Source organism: Diabrotica undecimpunctata, chromosome 3 (assembly GCF_040954645.1).
Source record: "Diabrotica undecimpunctata isolate CICGRU chromosome 3, icDiaUnde3, whole genome shotgun sequence".
Taxonomy (NCBI): Eukaryota; Metazoa; Arthropoda; class Insecta; order Coleoptera; family Chrysomelidae; genus Diabrotica; species Diabrotica undecimpunctata.
Window position 1 is genome coordinate 116,369,444 of NC_092805.1, and position 23,106 is coordinate 116,392,549.

The window sequence follows — 23,106 nt, forward strand, 5'->3', positions numbered from 1 at the left end:
TTGACCTTAACTGTTTAATTTTTCTAATTTACTTTTATCCCACTTTCTTAACCATTTGAGTTCAATATTTTTTATTTTTAAGACTGTTTAAGTTTTTAAATATTTGAATTTATATAAAAGTAAAATATTTTGGTAATACAAAAAACATTTATATTATACTTATATAATATCTATATTAAACAAATTTTATATTACCTTAGTAATTTTTGTATCAAGTATTTTTGAGTTACACTATACAAAATGTAGCTACACGTGAAGTGACCTCCAGATCGGGTTGGTGACATTAGACCATATATTATTGTTTAAAATCGCGTTATGTTAATGACATCAAAGAGACATTGCCGGTAATTACCACACAATAAATAAACAGCGGCACATTGATGTGTTCAATTAGTGAGGATTTTGGACTATACACGATTTTCTAATGACTAATAGCTTAGATTTGGCCCAGAATTGTATAAAACAAGTCATCATAGAAATATACACAATAAAGCAAAGCGATAGAGGAGCAAGCAATCATGCTTTTACTATAAATTATTACATATACCTACCTAGTTTCGAAGAAAAAACATCTCGAACCTTTGTTTCTACAACATTATACAATAGTTAAATAACAGTGAAGTAAAGTTTACACTACACAAGTTTATACGATCACTTGCTCTAGATTACAAGCTCGGGCAGATTCTTCCATTTAAGTCTTCTACACGTCATTGAGTAATCAAAGATCTGGAGCTATATATTTACTGTTTAACGTGTGTAGGTTATTCTTATGCTTCTCTATAAATTTCTTAGTTTCTTCTTAATGATGTACGAGTAAATTTTTTTTAGCAATTCCCTCTCTGCGTTCATCATCATAAGAGCAGGTTCACAGGATGCTCGCTTGTCAGGCATTGAATGTGCATTACCGCGGCCGCCCTGGTTCAGTTTGAGTTGTACATTTGTGGAATATGGACATAGAAACAGTATTAACGGTGATTTTATATATCGACAGCAGAAGCAACGCGAGAGAAGACGGAGATATTGGGCACACCCAATTTTTTCAAGCAGACTGAATAAAAGCCAGTATATAATTTGTATCCTAAGCTAAGGCAGTTTCTATATGTACCAATATAATAACTTCTTCTTTTCTTTATTACTCTTTACTCTTCATGGCTCATATCACATGACGTTTTTCCTATTTCCTATAAATAATTTGGTATTAAAAGCTTCCGTTTCCATTTCAGAGGACTTCTGAACGAATTGAGCACAGCCTAAATAGGTATATCTGCTTCAAAAGAGTGCAGTCAACGGTAACACAGATAACCAATTATCTCAAAACGCTCGTTACCAATAGTCCAGCGCCAACACAGCATTCAACACGAGCTTTATTAAAATGCGCTTTAGCACGACCTGAATAAAATTAGTTATAAACGCACGTTATCAAAACGCGCGTTAAACGCTTGTCATGTGAACTTGTCCTAAGTATCTTTTGTATAGTAGTGTGAGTAGTCTACGAGATCCTCAGAAATCGACATAATCTTACAGCTCAAACGCTTGCTTTTCATCGTTGTTATTTTTAGGTTCCGGTGAAAAATCATTTTCCAGGACATGAAAGCCTTCGAGAAATTGAGAATACATTTATCTGTTATTATAATGTCAATTTCGTGTTTTTTAATTGTTTAATAAAACATTACAATGAGGATCGTACATCGTACAGAATCGTCTGTTTTTCAATGTGCCTCCAGTAAGTTGACGTTCCATCGTTTTCGTAGTCTTCCTACTGATCGTCTTGCTATTGGAGAACCGTCTCTTCCCGTCTTTACTATTCTATTTGTTGTCATTCGGCTTATATGACCGTTACATTCTACTCTTTTATTTCTTACCCAGTTCTTGATGTTCTCCACCTTGCATCTACGTTGTATATTTGTACTTATACTTAGCTCTGTACTATAGTGTCTTACCGTCAATTTTTTTAAGTGTTTTGATCTCTGCTATTTCTAACATCCTTTTTGTCCTCTCTGTGCCAGGTCGTGTTTCTGCCGCGTATGTCATTATTGGTCTAATAAGTGTTTTGTAAATTCTGCCTTTCATTTCTTTTCCGATATTTTTATTTCTCCATATTGTTTCATTCAGGTAACCTGCGGCTCTGTTTGCTCTATTCACTTGACCTTCCTTTTCAGTTTCCGACTTTACGCAGCTAGATAATGTGATGCCTAGATATTTAAACTCCATCACTTGTTCTATTATCTGACCTTCTAGATCAAATTTACATTTTAGTATATTTGCTTTTAGTATTTGTGCTATTGCGAAAAAGTCAAAATTTGCGATTTTGTCTTTTTTGGAATAATTAATATGTTAAATTTTCTGGAGGTTATATTAAATTGGTGCAGCATACGTTGTAAACCATCTTCACTTTGAGATAGTAGTATTGTAGTTCTTACTTTTTTTATTATTTTATCCATAATCAGGTTAAACTATAGAGGACTTCCTGGACTTCTCCCTGTCTTATTCCATTGCCAGATTCAATTGAGTCAGTTAGCTCTTCTTCTACTTTTACTTTTGTTGTGTTATTTGGGTAGATATTTTCAATCGTTTTCTATCGAATAAATCTAGAAGATTTATTTATCGACACAGTCGAGGTATTATCCCTCAATACAAAAGCTACGAGATACATAAGGTGACAAAAGCAGGAAACAGGAAACGTCACAGAGTAGTAGTCTCAACAACTGTACAACTTGACTGGCAATGATGAAAAACGCTAAAAAGACTGCATACAGGTGTTGGAGGATCCAAAAAATATAGAACTATCGGAATACATTGAGGGAGATGACAGCTGTGCATGCGGTCTGACCTAATCAATGAGACACCTACTGCAGAGTCGTCTCTTAAACTGTGAACAACAGTGTTTTGATGCAGTTTTTGGAATGCAACGAAGTAGCATTAGCTTATGTCAACCACTGGAAAGTTTTATTGTTTTAAGTCACTTTAATATGGATTTACATTTATTCCAATGTATTTTATTTACCTGTTATAATTTTACTGTGCTGTAGTTTAATTTTAACTTAAACTATAAGAGTTGTGAGCAATGTAGATCGTACACGAAATAAATCAAGTTGAAAAATTTATGTAGAGAAGCCATTGACCCAGTTAAACTCTTCTGATAATACATATAGATAATAGTAATCTCTTGTTACAATATAGCATCCATTAAACAATAAACACTATCGTTTTTAACCAAACCGAAGTTTGTTTATAAGTTTTATTTTATTTTTTGTTTATTTTTATCACGTAAAAGTGGAATTACTTGGGTCCTCCAGAAAGTAAAGAACGTTTTGGCATAAAAAATTGAAAATAAAAGACATCAACACAAAAGTTTATTTATAAAGTCACAGTACCTTAGGCTATTTTTCAATGTAGTTGTCTTGGTTGTTAAGGCATTTATTGTATAGTGAAATCAGTTTTTCGATGCTGGTGTTGTAGGCCGCTATCGATAAATGCCTAAGCCAGAATATCACTTCATTTTTGAACTCTTCGTCGTTTCTAAACTTCGTTCCACCCAAGAATTCCTGCAGTATTTCGGGAACAGATGATAATCAGAAGGCGCGAGGTCAGGGCTGAAGGGAGGATGATTGGAAATTTCTTTCTTGCCGATGCATGGGACCGAGCATTGTCATGAATTAGAAACACCTTCTTCGACAGGATGCCACGTCGTTTATTCTGTATTGCACGTTTTAGTCGTTGAAAATGAAAATCAAAAATATTAATATCTTTTAATACAACACAACACAAATTTTATAAGCTTACAAGTAATATAATATAATTTTAAATATGAATATTGCACAAACATTTTAGATTGTAAATCCAAAAGAAATTTTAATTTAAATGATTGTATAAGTTTTTATGACGAAAAATATTTTTTGCTCTTAAAAACTGTATGTGTTTACATTTTAAATACATATTTTTCTAAATTAAATCAATTATAATCTACTATACACATTCATTCATATTAAAATCGAAGTTTTTTTTATACATTACATTTCTTTTTGCAAATTTTTCTGTTTAGTAATTGTCCCAATGTCACTGTACAATAAAAATTTTAACTAATTTTAAGGACATCCGATCTACTATTTCGTTTTATCTTAGTGTTCTGTGGTTTTACCCAGAATAATTATCCGCTGTCGATTTCACAATGTAGAACACTCGAAAGGTTATACTTGGAATAAACTCAAGTATATGTTATACTCAGAATAATTATTCTCCAGTTTATACTTGGAGTGTGGAACCGGCCCTTATGTTCTTAATTAGCGTAACACTGATTTAAAAAAAGTGGCTATATTGGCTCCTCGAGGTCGTAGGACATCTATTTTTTAAGTTGTGTTTTAACGAGCTTTCCGAATATTTTTTGTTAGATGTTTATAAGCTTAAAACGTGCTATTAATATTAAATCATGACCGGCTTTGGCTCACTTTTCAAAAAATCTTATAAAACAAATTAAATTTCGCAAAAAATATTCAACCGAGCTGGCCCATCTTTTGCAAACAATAATTAAAACCTCAAGTTAAAGTACATTTATTTAAACAAATTTTAACTAATAATAAAAAAGTTATTAACAATATTCAAAAACAAATATTTTGTTGTTCATTTTGCAATAACTTTTTTGCTTATTATCTGATTTTAATTTACCCTATCTCATTTTTTGTATCTCTTTTTTTTTCTAAAAAAGTTGTCTGTTGACGTCAAATATCTAAATAGACAAGTTTTTAAGTTATGAGCAAAATAATGATTTTGCCGTTTTGATTGTTTATTTAAAAATATTTCCACTAAAAAATTGATAAACCCCTAGATGAGAGTCTTTTTGTAATATTTCTTACTACACATTACTGTCACACAACTGTCAAAGCTGTTTATACAGTTGTGTCGAGTAAAAACATCGAGTTAGAATCTATGGAGAGGGCATCACGTGACTAAAAACGACCTCACTTCGACCATATTGTTAAGATTGTTTTGACACTTTTGACAGATCGTATATGTTTGTTTACCTTTGTTGTTTTTCAAATATTTTTAGTTTTATAATACTTTAATATAAACTGTAATAATATATTGTGATAGTGCATAATAATGGTTTCTTGTTCTCAACGTAGTTGCAGTAGCAGAAGCAATGTTAATAAAAAATCTTCAGGAATAACGTTCTACAGGTTAGTATACAAATATGTAAACAAAGTAATGGCCCGTACTTCAGAGAATAAATTAATAGTATTTGACTGTATTAATTTATGTTTATGCATAATATATCGTTTTTTAGTGTTTACCGCGGGATAAATAAATCATAGTTTATTAAAAATGTATTGCACTTTTTTACATTATGATTAAATCTTCTGAATAATTAGTCATATTTTTATAGTAGTTTTAATATTATTGAGTCCGGCCATGATCCCACCGCCATATTGTTATCACCTTTAGCCACGCCCACCTACGCAGTTTTTAATACACACGTTAATATGCTCATGGCTTCTTCATAGATTCTAACTCGATGAGTAAAAAGCTAACTTAATTTGACTTATAGCTCGTTTAACTTTTACGATGAAAATTAAAGTATAATTACGAATAAATTTAAAATAAACTGCATAAATAAATACGTATTAATTAGACGTTTAAATAATAGCGACGAAATTTATATCAAGTGGTGATATATCATGCAGGTAAAGATCCGGAAAATAATAAAAGACCTTTGTGATGATATTTGTATCCGGTAAAGAATTAAGCATGTGAATCATGAATTAATTTTAGATACGACTACCAACATACATGAAATTCTAAAATATGCAGGTATTTCTGATAAATAATTATTTATTCATAATGCGGTGTATTTGTGGGAATTTCCACTTGTTAATATCCAATTAATAGTCACCACAACAGAATTAAATTTCTTTAAATAATAAGTATAGTATAATAGATAAGATAAATAATAGTTTTATTTTTTTTCAGAAATAAAAACAAAGCAATAGTACAGGCTACAAAGACGTTTGAAAGCAATGCAATATTACGTGTAACCGAGTTTTCTTTTCGATCTCACTCTCTGGGTTTAACGTCATTTGTTTGGAGTATACTACAACTATGAGTTTTCCTATTTAAGCTTTAATTGATCATAGAACAGTTAAAAAAAAAGAAAATGACAGATGCGATACAACAGACGCAACAGCATCTGCCACGAGACAGATAATGAAGGGCTCTGAGAAAGGTTATTCTTAAAGCTAAGACTAAGTGTTAATTTTATTCTATCTATCTATATAAGGATTTTTACAGCTGTCACCGCCTTCCTTCTTTCAGACAACGCCTCCAGTCCTTTCTGTTCTGCCATTCTCCATCTCTAAGGTCTCGTCTTTCCATGGCCTCGTTCACTTCATTCCTCCATGATCTTCGGGGTATACCTCTTTTCCTCCTTCCTATTGGGCTCCAATCCGAAATCTTTGCTATCCACCTTGTATGATCTGTTCTGCTCACATGTCCATACCAAATTAAACGTTTTTCTTCGATGTAGCTGAGTATGTCTTTTTCTACTTCCATTCTTCGTTTTATCTTCTCATTTCTGATGCGATCCATTTTTGTCACTCTGCAGCTTCTTCTCATGAACTTCATTTCAGTTGCTGTGATTTTGGACCTGTTTCGTTTATTTATTACCCAATTCTCTGCTCCATAGGTCATTATACTGCGTACCAAGGAGTTATAAATTCTCTTCTTTGTATTTCTGGTAATCTGTCTATCCCACAGTACCCTGTTCATTTGTTTAATACATGTTCTTGTCTGTGCTAATCTGCTGGTTATCTCTTGCTCAGTGGTTCCATTTTTTGAGAGTATGAATCCTAAATATTTGAATTTGTCAGTGCCGTTAATTTCCCTATTATCGTCCATTTCCAAGTTTCTCACTGGTTCTTGCACTGTTGTTAAATATTCTGTCTTTTCTAGATTTATTTCCAGTCCATTTTTTGTGTATTCCTTTTCTAATTTTCGGAGCATATAGCACAGATCTTCTTCATCTTGAGCCGTCACCACTTGGTCATTTGCAAAGCTTAATGTGTACAAGAAGTTTTCCCGGATTGGTATTCCCATCCCTTGACATTTCCCTTTCCATGGTTTTAATATTTGTTCGAGGAATATCTTGAACAGTGTCGGGGATATAGAACATCCCTATAATAAGCCTTTTGTGGTCTTAAATTCGTTGTGAGTATTTATTGCCGGTTTTAACTCTTATCTTGTTGTTGTAAAGGTTTTTTTACGGCTTCTATTAACCTCTGAGTTATTCTGATTTCCTTCATCGTGTTCCATAGTTGTTTTCTGGGGACTGTGTAATATGCCTTTTTTAAATCTATGAATGACATGTGTACTGGTCTATTTTTTGCATTTTTTTAATTGTTGGAGTGTATATATGTGGTCTATGCAAGATCTTCCTGCCGTGAACCCCGCCTGATCTCCGATTTTATTTGAGATAGATTTTTCCAGTTTTTCTTTCAGCATTTTTCCATATAACCTGCCCATACATGCTATCACACTGATGCCTCTGTAGTTCCCGCATTTCTTCTTGTCTCCCTTTTTATGTATCGAGGTTATATATGCCTTGGACCATTCATCTGGTATTTCGTTCAGGTTTATAGCGTTACTGAACATTTCGTGTATAATTCTGTGTAGTTTGTCCGTTCCGTACTTAATTAGTTCATTAACGATTCCTCCTGGTCCCCCTGATTTTTTTGTTCTTTACTACTACTACTTGTCGGTTTATAACGTTCTCCGCCGTTTTCCGACTTCCAATCGCCACTTAGACCGGTTGTTCCATAGATCTTCTTCTATGGCCCTCTCTCTCAGTTCTTTATTTATTCCTTCGCTCCAACTTTTTCTCGGTCTACCTCGTTTTCTCTTTCCTTCTGGTTGCCACTTTAGTATTTCTTTTGGCATTCGTTGTTCGTCCATTCTTTGTAAGTGTCCGAACCAGATAAGTTGTTTTGTTGTTAGGTCATCTGTGATTGTTCGTTTGATTCCCATTATTTCTCTAATGCGTTCGTTGGTAATCCTTTCTCTTCTAGATCTTCCTGCGGCTCTTCTCCAAAAATCCATTTTCGTCGCTTTCAGCGTTGACAGTGTTCTTTCTTTCAGTGGCCATACCTCACAGCTGTATAAAGTGATACTTTTTACTATAGTCTTTTTTTGTTCTTTAAAGTCTTTAATTAATTAATTTTATTATTATCTAATATTTTCAATAAAAACAAATATGTTCTCCACAGTAGTTCTCTGATATACCCATTCAAATCTGCTCTTATGGTAGGTATTAAAAGCAAATTATTATTAGTAATATAATAAACAAAGACATTCATAAACAAGAAAATATATTTGAAAACAATAATTAGAAAATTTACTGATATTAGCTACCATGCTATGAAACATTAAAACTAAATTTTATTAGTATTCGCCTAAATTAATAATACCGAAAACGAATTTATTGTATTTAAATACAAACAACCAGAATTATAAGGAATCACCATGTATTTCAAACCAATATTTATTTCTTTTGAAAAAACTTGTTATTGTTGCGAAGAATAAAGGTTTTTATTGAAATAAACAAACCAATAAAACAATCAGATAACACAGCTTTAGTTGTAAATTAAACGAAAATAAATAAACTAACTTTCGCTTTCAAAAACGAAAATATACCTTATGTGAAGTTAACGGATGTGCAAAGGGGAAAGATTATTGATCTTGTAGAGCTAGGAATGTCTCAGAGGGACATAGCTGCAGTGGTAGGCGTAACACAGGTCGTTGTGTTAAAAACCTATGCTAGGTATCACGAGTTAAGAACCCTTAAGAATAGTCGAAGTTAAAGTCGCCAAAAAGTAACAACGGCTTGTTATGATCGTTTTATTGTCCAAGTAGCTAAAAGATACTCAATACTTTCTCAACCGCAACTCCAAAAGCAGCTTTTGGAAGGTACACGTGTAAGTGTTTCAGTTGAAACGATAAGAAGACGACTTCGTACCCAAAGACTATACAGCAGTAGACAGTTACAGGTTCCTGAGTTAACCAGGAAGCACAAGATTGATCGCCTAAATTGATGTCTTCAATACCAAAACTGGAACATTGGGAATTGGAAAAATGTGCCATTTTCAGACGAAACCAGGATTTGTGTAAAATCATATAACCGATGAATTCGTGTACTTAAAGGGCGAGGAAGACAAGGAAGAACGGAAACAGCCAGATTTGTTCACAGACATAAAGGAGGAAGTGTTATGTTCTGGGGAAGTAATATGGTCGGTGGAAAAGCTTATTTCCATTTAATTTATTTTAGTAGCTCACAGGTATGTTGATTTAGTTCTAGAAGCTGTAGTTCTAGACTCTGAAAAAGTGAAGTGGAAAATTTTTTTATTTTCATACCTCCACATACCAGCAGAGTTACTACAGACTTCCTTGAAGCAGAAGATATCACTATTCTGCAGTGGCCTGCTTGCTTACCCGACCTTAACTCTATAGAGCATTTGTGGGTTATGCTTAAAACGAATTAGACCTCGCTGGCATAATTCACAAAACACCATACAGCTAGTACTATCTGCTCTTGAAGAAAGGAAACAACCTACCACAATAAAATCTTGACAATTTGTTTAGGAGCATTCCCACGAGAATTGAAGTGTGCATAAGGCCTAGGGTTAGTAACACCGACTAATAAAAAAAAACAAATACATAAAAACAATTTAAACATTATTCTTTTTACATTGAAATTTTGTATGTTACTGACTTTGAAACAAATAATTTCAATTTTATTATTTAAAAATTTATGGGTTTCTTTAATTTATATGGATTGGTGATATGGTGATTAAATTGCTTTAAAATAAATATTGTTTGACTTCGTAGGTTGTTTTTTTTAAATTCGATTAAAATAATAAGAAATATCAGATGATTCCATATAAGTTTGGTTGCGAGTTAAAAAATTATTTTATTTAAAATGTGCACCACTGCGATGCAAATATGAGCTTTGTAAGAATTTGGTAAAGATATTTACACATGATGGTTGTTGAAGTAGGTACAATACTTAAATATCTCACAAAAGGCGTAATCATGTTCGATCTAAAATTCACTGCCTCTAGATTGAGTTCTAGATTGACAGTAACTGAATGTTGGACCTCACAAAAGTAGGTAGTAATAAACAACAATTAAGTAATAAACAACAAAATAAACAAAATGGTATAAAATTTTATTATTAAAGTTTTTAAAAATTATCCAAAAAGGATTTATGAATTTTTAGAACGTTTCCGATCCTATCATCAGTGAAAAACGTCTATAAATTAGTTGTAACTAGGCACATAATGAGCTCAGATGACTCTTAAATTACATACTTTGAGTAACGAACATAATTATTAAGACACTAAGTCGATGATAAAGGAGTAGATTTTTTAAGGGAACGTACAATTTCCAGGCTCGAAAAAGGGAACCTTATGCCCTGAGAGGTAACAACCAGCTGAACCAACTAAACTTGAGTATAAAACCTAAATGGATCTGCTACTTAGACTAGAATAAGCTGGTGTATCGGACCGATCTATGAATGAGCAGTACGACAAGAGAAGGGAACTTGCGGCTCGTTGTTACTAACGTCATACATATCTACTGGACGGGCGTGTATAATTACGTTACTCAGATTGTATCACAGTTTATAATATCTCATTTTCTCCTCCTACCTTATAATGATATAAAGATGAGGGACATACAGTAAGGCCTTTATAGCTTCACAGCCTTTGCGACTTACCATTGACGTACATGTTAATGGTGGTTTAACCACCATAGTATAAATTCGATATAACATGACATGTTTGGTTTTAAACCTCAGGTTTTCCTAACAATGCGTCATGCTTCTGTTAAAGTAATCATTGCTCCCTCGATTTTTTGTTTTATTTGTCGATTATAAGTTAGTCTAGTAGTACCCAAAGGTATTTTACTTCACTCAGATTTATATTTGTACCATTTAGGTTTAGCGGGCCTAACTCTAAATCCCCCTTTTAGTAAATTTCATGATTTTGAACATCTGGGGGCTTATATTAAGCCCCATATTTGAAGTCCATTATGTGACTATATTCAGAGCCTAGTGTATCCGACTGCGCCATTAAATTTTTTATAGGATAAGTGATGTATATATATATATATATATATATATATATATATATATATATATATATATATATATGAAATTATAGTCATCGAATATATAGTTCTGCAAATATTTGTTTAAAAAAACACAAAACAAGAAAAAAATCAAATACGTCCAAGAACACTCTTTCTCTAGGATAACTAATAGTAGTATAATAATGAACATTTGATAAAAATAACTGCAAAACGTTATTCGTGAAAAATGTTTATAAATAACTGCTTGATATCTTGCCATATGGACTTTATTGTCATGTAAATAGTTCATACCAATAAATTCAAACAATATAGAATAAGACTATTTTTAAGCAATTACTATTTTAATAAGTCTATTTTTAAGAACACTTGAAAGTTGAAATATCAATAGATAACCAGAATATTTGTTAAATATCCTGTGCATTTTATTCAATATACATAGATTTAAACCAACTAATAATTTTTTTTATTTTTGAAAGTGTGAAATTGGATTGCCATTGTGAAATTTAACTTACCACTCCAACCACAACGTAAACATCAAAAACGGAATTTTATCAAATCATTATATGACAGAGCCCGAAGCAACTGCTCAAATGAAAATAAATTTCAGGAACAAAAAATCTGCTAACAAAGGTTTTGACAAAAATGACTACCCATTGTATTTATCAACAAGGAATTCCACAAGATTGAAGAAAGGAAACAACAAAATACCACAAACAATCCGGAACCACTCACAAAAAGGGATCCAAAGATGATAACAATACCATAAATGTAAATGACTAATGTTTGTATTTTGAGAACGATTTCCGAAGTGGAAATTAAAACGTCAATAAACGTATTTTAACCTTTAATTGTGGCTTATTCCCATAAATAGTAATTGGCTAATCAGGAAAATTGAAAAGAATAGGAAACAAGTAGAATATCACAACATAATTTAAAACAACTAACACACTGAGATCTATAATGTCCAAAATCAAACTCAACAAAGCAAAAGAAAGATAAAAAAAAAAGGTGATACAGTAGTCGGTACAGTAGACTAGCACGAAGCTTCATACTATGTTTTCTGTATTTTTAAAATTTAACGAATATTTTTGAAATTAAATGAAGTAACTTTATTATTTATATTTTAAACAAATTATATTGTATTAAAATATTTTAATAAATTATTATGTTTGCTCCTAATGCCACCTGCTGACGTATTAACAAAGCATACGTTGTTTAGTTCTGAAAAACCTGTCAAATTCAGACGAGATAATAAATTAATAACAAAATATTGATAATATTATTTGATTGTAAATTTATTTATTATATAAACTAAATAAATGTTTAAAAATAATAATTATATTGATATAAAATTATTTTAAAACGGGAAGTGTCATAAAAATATAAACAGATGATTTAATATTGTTTTTATTTGGATGACATTTATGACTTAAATTTTGACAATCATTACAAATCGTTTAATATCTGTATGTTGTTAGTTATTTTTTAACGTTGCAAACGTCACAAACTGAATATCCTATTTGATCTTATTTTTCATTTTAAGTGTTCATTTATTTTAGTTATAATTCCTTTATTGAGACCCTATTATGTTCTATGAGATGATAGAACATATATAAATTTCTATGTTAAACAATGTTGAAGTAGAGATAATTCAATAGAAAGGGAAATATCCTGGATCTATAAAAAGACCTGCTTCGATTGAAAATTCATTTATATATTAAATCTTTTTCTTGGAATAAGTTGTATTTTATATTAAACCAAAATTCAGTGTCCTTTTATGATTTCAAATTTGATTTCTTGTTTTTTTTTACATACATAACGTCCTCCGCACATGTTTCTTTTAACTTCATAATTCGTCTTACATGCAGTATATGCAGTACCATTAATATAATTTAACTCATTCGTCTAAGTCTAATAATGATTACATTAATTCTATCCTTGCCAATTGGGTATTTGTTATTTAATATTGTAATTGTTTTCAATCTTCATATGACAAGGAAATATTTTAAAACATAATGTTGCTAACACGAGGTTAATTTTTCTAGTTTTTTTGGAATAATTTTTGTCCACCTTTTTGGGTGAAGAATTTCACAGCACGTGGTCGACCAAAAAATAATAACTACAGCTGCTATTCAGAACTCAATGACCACCTAAAGATGCGAACATAAAAGTATCTGGATTCAGCTACATCAGCAACTAACCAATACATTCTGCAATCCTGTCCAGCAGGAGACTTGATATCTTCTTCTTCAAGTGCCATCTCCGCAGCGGAGGTCGGCAATCATCATAGCTATTCGAACTTTTGATTGAGACGGCTGCTCTGAAAAGTTCATTTGATGTACATCCGTACCACTCTCTCAGGTTGCGCAGCCATGACATTCTACGCCTCCCTATGCTTCTCTTTCCTTGGATCTTTCCCTGCATGATCAGTTGGAGCAAGGTGTATTTCTCTCCATGTGTAATATGTCCGAGATATTCAAATTTTTTTGTTTTCATTGAATTTAAAATTTCCATTTCTTTGTTCATCCTTCTCAGAACCTCTTTGTTTGTGACGTGTTCTGTCCATGATATTTTCAGAATTCTTCTGTACACCCACAGCTCAAATGATTCCAGTTTTTTCATTGATGTAGCATTCAAGGTCCAAGATTCCATTCCATAAAATAAGGTCGAAAAAACATAGCACCTCGCCAACCTAACTCTTAGTTCCAGTTTTAAATCCCTGGTACATAGAACTCTTCTCATTTTGTTGAAATTTGCTCTAGCCTTTTCTATTCTTATTTTTATCTCCTGATTGTAATCATTTGTGGAGTTAATCATTGTTCCCAGGTATGCATATTTGTCCACTTGTTCGACGTTGGTTTCGTTTATTAGAAGACTCTCGTTATTTCTTTGAGTTTTCGATATTCTCATAAATTTCGTCTTCTTGACATTCATTGTTAGACCATACTCTTTTCCATACTCTGCTATTCTGGTCACCAGTCTCTGAAGATCTTCAATGTTTTCGGCTAAAATCACAGTGTCGTTCGCATATCTAATGTTGTTAATGGGAACTCCATTTACCTTTATTCCAGCTGTTTCACCCTCAAGAGCTTTTTTCAGGACCTCTTCGGAGTAGGCGTTGAAAAGAATTGGCGACAATACGCATCCCTGTCTTACTCCACATCTAATTTCAATTTCTTCTGACAGCTGTTCGTTAACACGTACTTTTGCTCGCTGTTTATAGTATAAATTTGATATGATCCTGAGGTCGTTGTAGTCAATCTTCTTTGATTTCAGGACATTCATTAAATGTTCATGTCGTACTTTATCGAATGCTTTATTATAGTCAATAAAACATGCGTATATATCTTGATTGACGTCCAGGCATCTTTGTATTAGTATATTAAGTGAAAAAAGAGCTTCACGTGTTCCTAGGCCTTTGCGGAAACCAAATTGTGTATTATTAACGTCTATGTCCAGTTTGTGATATATTCGGTTATGGATGACTTTAAGTAATAACTTTAGCGTATGAGACATTAAGCTAATGGTGCGGTAATAGCTGCATTCTCTTGCGTTTTTCTTTTTAGGGAGACAAATAAAAATAGATGTCAACCACTCTTTGGGTAATACGCCTGAACTATAAATTTGGTTCAAAAGTGTCACTAAAACATCAATGTGCTTCTCATCTAGAATTTTTAGGATTTCTATAGGAAGCATATCAGGTCCAGGGCTTTTCCCGCTCTTCATTGTTTTTAATGCGTGCAATATTTCTTCTTTTGTAATATATGGACCTATTTCTTCTGACGTAAGTTCTATGTGCTCCAGATCTCCTCTTTCATCATCGAACAATTCATCGATATATTCTGCCCATCTTTGTATTTTCTCGTCTGTATGTGTTATAGCAGTACCGTGTCTATCCAGAATTGCACAGGTGGGATTTTGTTTTCTTAGTCCTGCCAGTTCTTTGACTTTCTTGTGTAGGTTAAACAGATCATATTTATTTTGAAGGTCTTCGATTTCTTTGCATTGCTCTTCAAAGTATTTTTCTTTTGCCTGCTTTATCGTCTTTCTAATCTCGTGGTTTATCTCTCTGTATTTATTGTTATCCTTGTTTTTAAATTGTCTCCGTTGTTCCATCATATTGAGTATCTCGTCATTCATCCATTCCTCTTTTCTCCTTGAGGAAGTCTTTAATATTTCTTTACAGGGTTCCAGTAGACAATAGTATAGTTCCAGTAAACTCATAATGTACTAATGTAGCAGACTTGATATACTTGAAGACAAAATCAGATGCCACAAGTATCATTTAAAATTTTTTTATGCAAAACTATATGTAAAATTTGTTTTATTTGATTTTAATTTAATATTAAAATTTTTAATTTTTATATGTATTTATGTACAATAAAGATGATTATAGTTAAGATCTTATTTTATTTCCTAGTAAACTCATTTTTCATATTTACTTCTAAGATAAGACGTTCTCATACCTGAAAGACTGAGCTAAACGAGGCCTAACACTTGGCTCACAAAGAAATTTGTGAGTTTTATTGTTCTACATTACCTCCGAACTGTCGGAGACTACTATAGGAGGTTACCATAGAGAAAAAAGTAATTCAACGCCAGTATACAAGCTTCGCTTTAAAAAACTGAATCTATACAATACCCTGCGAATGCAACAATTTATTTGTGGGGAAAACTACAAAACCACTTAGTGTCAGGATAAAAGAGCATGAAACTTACATTATGAATCGATACTTCGACAAATTCCAGATATGTATCGTGCTGTACTGTATTGTGCCTAGGACCACAAGCACAGAGTACAATGAAAAGATGCATCAATAATCATGAAAGAAACATACATGAAAAAGAGAGAAGTCAAAAAAGCAGGTCTCATCCTACTCTATGAAGAAAAATATGAAGTAAACTCATAATGTACTAATGTAGCAGGCTTTGGTTGCCAATACTACAAGAAAACGTCAATAACAAGAATATACGAACAATAGCGGAGTAATAGAAGCGGGGACCGTCATCTACAATTTACATAAAATACATATGCAGCAAAAAATATACTAACAGATAATCTACGTTAACACACATTATACAAACATATAACACAAAAAAAACATCCCGAACAGCCAGAAAGATATTTATTGATATTTATATTATTTTATATGGGATTAAATCACAATTCATTGTACTGAGAATTTAAAAAATGGTTTTTTTACATTTAATTGCATAATGTCTACATGTTTTACTTCAGAATTTTTTAACAGCAAATGTAAAATTCTCTACATAGTGTCACACGAAAACAGTTTCAGAAATATATTTAAGTGAGCAGATACAAAATTATAACATAAGAGACTAGCAGTAATATTATTAATACTGTTAATATTATTAACAGTCAAAAGAACTTTATTAAAATCTTTTAGAAATTGTGTTTATTGCTGTATTATATCCTATAACTTATTATTTTCCTAATTAAGTTTCAGTGCTGAAATTGATGTAGAATAATTATTTGTTGCTTGAAGATCTTGCCATACTTGTTTCAAACTATACTGCTACAGGCATTTTTAAGATCGACACTGGGTTTTTCTCGATCACTAAGAGAGAGGGAATAAACGATGTATTGTTGATGATCGCAGTCCAAGACCCGACTCTTTCTTTGTTTATATATAATCGTGAGATTGAACTAAAAATTGCGAGCCCGTATAGCTCTTCTATTTATTTGGCCTTTTTTATGCACGTAGATATGAAGTTTTCCATTCTCTTTGTGTACCTGATACATTTGTGAAATGTTTGCTATAGATGCGTTAAGCTTACTAGGGTTATATTTTAACAGTTTCGGTGAAATACTGCTGGGTCTCGCAGAATTTAGATTTTTATTTATTGTTACAAGAAAATTTTAAAAACTACTAATAATACAGAGGACAAAATTAAGAGAATTTGGTGAATAGTTGTTAAATACATACTAAGGAACTATCGCTAGTTTTATGAGTATTTTTAAGTGTAATGTCTGGATAATTTTTATGTTGCAGCCCAATATTTCGATGTCATAATATTATACTCCAATCGTCAGAGACGAAAATGCCCCTAAACCTCTAAAAAGCATACGAACAAGCTGAATTTTGCAGATAATATTAATTTTGGAACAGTCCTAGGCCAGGTCCACCCAAAACAGCAGTCGCACAGCAAAACATTAATGCGGTTCGTCAGCTAATTAAGGATAACCGCCGTGTAGCATATTGAGAGATAGAGGCACCTTTGGGAATTTTAAATACCTCGATCCAAAAGATCCTACAAGAAGAACTGGGTGTTATGAAGTTAGTTTTCCGTTGGATACCTCATTTGCTCACAGAAGAGCAAAAAGCGGTTCGAGTCAATTGGTGTCGAAAAACATTGGAACGGTTCAACAAAGAAAGCTCAAAAAACGATTATAGTATTGTTAGTGACGATGAATCTTGGACTTAGTCCTACTAACCGGAAAATAAACGCCAATCCGCTCTGTGGGTGTTTCACGATGAGGAAAAACCAACAAAAGTGATCCGTTCTCAAAGTGTGTCAAAGAAAATGGTGTTAAAATCTGATCATGTGGTAATAACTGCTTTAGAAGATCAAACAACGGTTACTTCTAATTGGTACATGACTACTTGTTTACCAGAAATTATGACAAGAATCCGACAAAGCAACACACAACAGCGAATCATCTTACATCCGGACAATGCAAGTGCCCGCACTGCTCAAAAGATAATACAGTTATTGGAGCTTCAAAACATTGAATTGGTAAACCATTCAACGTGTAGCCCGACCTAAGTCTCAACGACTTCTTCAGTTTGCCAAAGATCAAGAATTAAATGCGTGAACGTATGCAAAAGTGTATCGTTTTTCGAAAATCGACATATTTTCAAAAACAAAACAAAACAAAACAAAAAAGCAATAAAGTACTTTAAATCTATATATTTTTTGTCATTATGGCTACATGCAAAATTAAAAAGACAACCCTCGTACAATCAACTAGGCAGAAAGTGTATTTGACAATACAAATTAGTTATTTTAGCCCAAAAATATTAGGATTTATAAACCTGCACTAAAATAAAAAATAATATTTATCACGTAAACAGTAAATAATAAGTAAACAGTAATAATAAATTAAAAGAAGAAGTAACCGTGTTAGGAACTACAGAAATCTCAGGAGTTAATAAAATATAAAGAAGTGTATATAACCCGCAAATACAACATTAAAGTTAAAATATCTAGATACAACATGAGAGCGTTTAACTCAATATAACGAGGAAAAAATGGAATAACTAACCCTTACGAATGCTTGTGATACAACAAAACTTAATATATTTAAATAGTGTGTATGTTCTAGCGTTTTACGCACTTCTGGAAGTGATCACTAAATAATCATCTGCGAGCTTTGAGACTGTTTCACATCTTTCAATTAAAATTCCAATTTAAAACTACAAGGCGAAGTGCAGCTTAACCTATGACGTTTGAAGAATATCTGGCTGGAGTGTGGCTCGAAACATCATTAGGTAGGCATCAACTACAGCAGTTACAATAAAGTGGCCCACAAGCCCACTGAGCTATTGAGACGATGCGCGATGTCTTAAATAGTAAAAGCAGAAAAACTATTGTTGGCATAAGTAAAAAAAGAAGCAAGAGAAAAGAAAAGAGATGAATGATCTTTTTCAGAAATTTAAAAATATAGAGGAGATATAGGCTCAAAGAGCTGTGCTTACGTTAATAACTCAACTTAAATATTGGTGTGACACTAATACAAGTACGAGCCCCTTCCCATATCAGTTTGCCCACCTATGGAATTTGCAGTTTAGGTCGATTTCCATAAACAAATTATACTCTGCATGTTTTTATTTATAAGTTCCCATATTAATTAATATGGCATTTTTATTAATATTTATTAAAAGCATTACCTTTATGGTTTTTTATTTATTTTCAACAATAAAAAAAATTACTAAACCCTGGCTATGCATTCATTTAATGTAAACATAGGTTGATTGTTTCATAATTACGTTAAATCGAGAGGTAGCTATAGAAACATGATATCAAAACAATAATATTTTCAGTTAATGTCAAATGTATTTTGTAGTATTTTACAGCTTTTTGCCGTTTGTAGATTGTAAAATGGGTCGAGGTAAAGTTATTGATGAGAATTTTTTTTTCAATCATTATTAGATTTTTTAATTCTGAAAAATCCAATTCGGAAATAACGAATATGTTGCAATTGTCATGCTATAATGTAAGAAATATAGTCATCATCAGTGGCATTACAGCTCGTTATGAGCCAAAGCCTTCTTCAGAACAGCATTCGCCCCTGTCTCTGACAACTCTTCTCCATGCTTTAACTCTGATGGATTTTAGATAATTCCTCTATGTTATCTTGATACCTAAGTTTTGGTCTTCCTCTGGCTCGTCTTCCCACTGGTCCTCTTCGGTCGAAAATTTTTCTGATCGTTGCATCTTCATCTCGCCTAATTACATGTTCTATCCATCGAAGGCGTGCTAATTTAATACATTTTACAACGTCAGGTTCCTCAAAACTTCTATATAACCGTATATAACTCAAAGTTGTAGCGCCTACGCCACAAACCCTGTTCTTGGATTCCTCCATATATTTTTCTTAGAATTTTTCTCTCGAAACGTTTAAGAAATTCTTGGTCATTCTGTGTAAGTGACCACGTTTCAGACCCGTATGTTAACACTGGCTTTATTAGTGTTTTATATATGGTAACTTTAATTTTTCTGGGTAGTTTTAGGGCCATATGTTTCCTCAAGCCATAATAGCACTTATTGGCAAGCACTATTCTTCTTTTAATTTCTTCGCTGACATTGTTGTCTTTGGTCAGCAGCGAGCCCAGGTAGACAAAAAAGAGTTTAAAATGGATTGAAGACTATGGCATACCACTTCTGGAATGGGTTTCTAACAGTCTCGACTGTTCCCGATAGAGACTTTGGCGCGAAATGAAAAAAGCTTTGAGAAAACATCCTGCCAGGTCCGTCAACGACTTGCAGGAAAAATTGCAAGAAATATGGGATTAGTTTACATTTGAATTTTGTCAGAACTTGGTAAAAATTATACCTCAAAGAATTGTGGATGTCATTAAAAATAAAGGGGTTGTAACTCAGTGGTAAACTTTCATATTTTTTTTTGTTGATATTACGTATTCTATGCGTTTTTTAAAATTTATTATTATTATGTTTAATCAATAGTTTTCATTACGGTATAAAATATTTTCTATAATATTAGGAAATTCAAAAATGTTGTTCGATTAAAACTTTTAACATTTACACTGCGCTTTTATTTTTGTTCTCTAAAATTTAATTTTCCTATCAATCTAACGTTGGGCCAACTGATTAAGAGGCTCGTATATCGGTTTTGTTTACTGGAAATAATACGAAAACTATTTGCAACAAATAAAAATATTGGAAGTTTTCTCAATGCATTTCTTTGAGTACTTTTATTACATTAATTTATAGATATTCACTTGTATGTTATCTTTTTACTTTTATTCATTTTTAGTGTTTCTATCCTATAAGAGTAGAGTTTAATTAATAAAACTAAAAGGTATAAAGTAGAAATTAACATAATAGTGTAAAACTATTGGAAATTTAAATGAGATATGTCCACGAATACTCACACAGTTGGTCTAAAATAAACAAAAATTGCAGAGCCAATCTCAAAGAGTACTAATAGCAAAAATATGTTTTAAATATGTCAAATTTAGTAGTAAAAGTTCATTTGATATGACTATGACTGATTCTACTATAGAAGTTGAAATGAAGAACTAATAAAAATATTTTTTCATTATCACTGACGGAAAACTGAGAGATTTGATGCATTGTCTTCCGCTCCATTAAAACTTAGTCTTATTATCATACTTCAAAAGCAGACTGCACTGGATATACAGTTTTCAAACTCACATCCTTTTTAACGAAAACAAGGATTGCACACCGTAAATGGATAATAAAAATAACCTGTACTTAACCAGATTTTTATTTATATATTTCAAATTTCATGTAGTAATCCAATTATTTGGTTGGTTGTACATAATAAAGATAGTGTTTGTATATATTTTAATTGCCAGATAAACATTAAACTCCCACAGCAGCAGCAAGTCACCTGTTTGAATATAAAGCAAGAACACTACTCACCTTGTTGACAATCACTTATCCAGAAATATCCACTCAACTGCTCAGGTACAGTTTGTTTGGTGACACTAACACAGGTTTACGGTTTTTTTCTAATTATCACAAAACACAATCATAACAAACAAAAAATACCGAACGGATCGTCTCGCATTCAATCCAATCCTTGTTTACCGCACAACGTGTATTGGTCGTATGAAAACATACGCGCACTGACGTTGCCGATACGATGCTTCTTTCCTGCGACAATATCACCAAATAACTGTACACCAACACAGCTATTTCAATACTACTGAACTAAACCATTAAAGAGCAAAAGACGAGTCCGGACTTACTCGACTCATATCAGTTTTATGCTAATGTTCACTTTTTAGACCGTGAGTACAGATTGAAAACCAGAGAAGCGCGGTTGAATAAACGATTGTACAGGGTGTTGCTAAATTGATGAATCGATATTAAAACAAAAATTATTTTATGGAAAAATATAGATAATTGTAAAGAACATATTTTAATAACATAGGGAAAACATAATAACAGAAAATTTAAAAATTGAGCTGTAGTTAAATTAGTAAATTTTTTATTACTTTACAGGGTTGTGTTTTTTTTATGATGTTTTTAATTACTTTTTTTACTTCAAAATAATTCACATAGGGACTAAAAGATAGGGAATATCTGGTCTCTGTTAATTATTATTTGTCAGTGACCATTTTTAGTAATCTACTGTAAACCGGTAAGCTGATTGACAGAAAGTGCGGATTTCAGATTTTGTCAGGCTAAAGTCGAGACGGCATAACACTTTCTGTGCAACTGATCAGGGTTGGATGCATATACGTTTATGCAAAGTCTAGCAATCCGTTTTTAATTATTATAAAAAAAAATTTTATTTCAAAATTTTTAGTAAAAGGTATAAATAAAATACCCAAACGGGCTATATCACAAATACAGAACGTTTTCGGAATGTAAATTCCATCATCAGTGTAACAAAGTGCACATGCTATGAGCCACGAAAATATATGGGTGAAAACCCTTTAAATGATATAAATTTACAAATATGTTACATTATAAACTATTAAAAATTAAGATGTCTAAGTTACCTTTGGAATTGGTAACATGGCAACGTATGGCTCTACATCGGTTACTTGGTCCTGAGACAAAGTGTCTTCGAGGACCTGTTGATAACAACTTTAATAGTTTATAATGTAACATATTTGTAAATGGATATCATTTAAAGGGTTTTCACCCATATATTTTAGTGGCTCATAGCATGTGCACGTTGTTACACTGATGATGGAATTTACAGTCCGAAAACGTTCTGTATTTGTGATATAACCCGTTTGGGTAGTTTATTTATACCTTTTACTAAAAATTTTGAAATAAAATTTTTTTTGTGATACATGGCCAGCTACAGGAACTTAGTTTCCTAGTGGATTTTAATTATTATATGTTCGATGAAAACTTTCTGTGCAACTGACCAGGGTTGGATGCAACTGCCCAGGGTTGGATAGGATAAGGTTCAATACATTTGGACAATATCAACCTAAGCCCTACGACTTCCTAGAAGTGTCACCAAAGGCCATAATAAATTTTGTTAAAAATGCCGGGCTGAAAAGATAACTTTAACCTAGAGATAAGTCACAATATACCTCTTAGGTCGAGTGAAAGGGTGGTTAAGAGCCCACTCATATTGAACCTAACCTAAACTGGTCCTACTGCAGCCAGTTGGCTTAAGGCGGGTTGACACGATTCAAGTGTACTTGGTTAAAGTCTGAGGGCAAGACTTGAAGGCTACTTTGATCGTGTCACCTATTCATCCAAGTACACTTGTAT

The 23,106-nt window shown here is 32.3% G+C and overlaps 1 protein-coding gene across 1 annotated transcript in view; it reads right to left on the reverse strand.

Moving 5' to 3' along the window:
- Pgant9 (polypeptide N-acetylgalactosaminyltransferase 9) overlaps window positions 1-21,576 on the reverse strand; it is a 332,906-nt gene extending 311,330 nt beyond the window's left edge. Inside the window, exon 1 of the mRNA XM_072526712.1 lies at window positions 21,286-21,576. The gene's annotated coding sequence lies outside the window, so the exon portion shown is untranslated. The remainder of the gene's footprint in view (window positions 1-21,285) is intronic.
- Window positions 21,577-23,106: the final 1,530 nt, after the last annotated feature.